Consider the following 776-nt stretch of genomic DNA (forward strand, 5'->3'; position numbering starts at 1 on the left):
TTAATGTCGCGTTACATTGTTGACAGAATTCAGTGTTTTATAATCTAGAGATTGTAAAAAGGATGTAGCACACGCACTGTCGAGTCAAGTGCTAGTGGATTAGAGACCTGCTCCCGCGAGACCCGACGCAACAGAGTGCAGCGCGGGACAAGATGGGCGAGTGCTGGTGCGGGCGGGTAGACGCCTGTGTGTGTGCGGCATGCGGGAGAATAAAATGATGCATGGGACTCCCGCAAAATAGAAATATCTAGACATAAAATATCTAAAACAAATAAATTGTTATTCATCTATTGCACAAAAGCAACATGAACTAATATAAAATATAAACGATTAACAGGTGCAAGCGTATGCAGAGTTTCTATTTAGGCTAGAACACATGTTTGCAGCGTTGAGCAATGCAGTGCTGAAATGTGCGTGCTCAATAACAGAGATTTGTGAGATTGCGATGAACTGAGATGTCTTTTAGAGATTATAAATGCAATGCAGCGCTCTTTGCTGGCATTCTGCCAAACCATGCACGCAGCAGCCGCAGCAGCCGCTTAAAAATAACAGTGTTCTGTGAATGTTGATGCTTTAATAACAAATATTTATCGGGAGCGTCGGGAGCGTGATTTCATACATTTCATGGAGAAAAAAGTAACGTAACTAGTAATGTAACCAATTACTAATTACTTTTGAAATAAAGTAATCAGAACAGTAACGTGATCACTTTTAAAAGGAGTAATCAGTAATCAGTAATTTGATTACATTTTCAGAGTAACTTGCCCAACACTGAT

Source organism: Sinocyclocheilus rhinocerous, unplaced genomic scaffold (genome assembly GCF_001515625.1).
Source record: "Sinocyclocheilus rhinocerous isolate Xijiao unplaced genomic scaffold, SAMN03320098_v1.1 scaffold1090, whole genome shotgun sequence".
In the NCBI taxonomy this organism is placed as follows: domain Eukaryota; kingdom Metazoa; phylum Chordata; class Actinopteri; order Cypriniformes; family Cyprinidae; genus Sinocyclocheilus; species Sinocyclocheilus rhinocerous.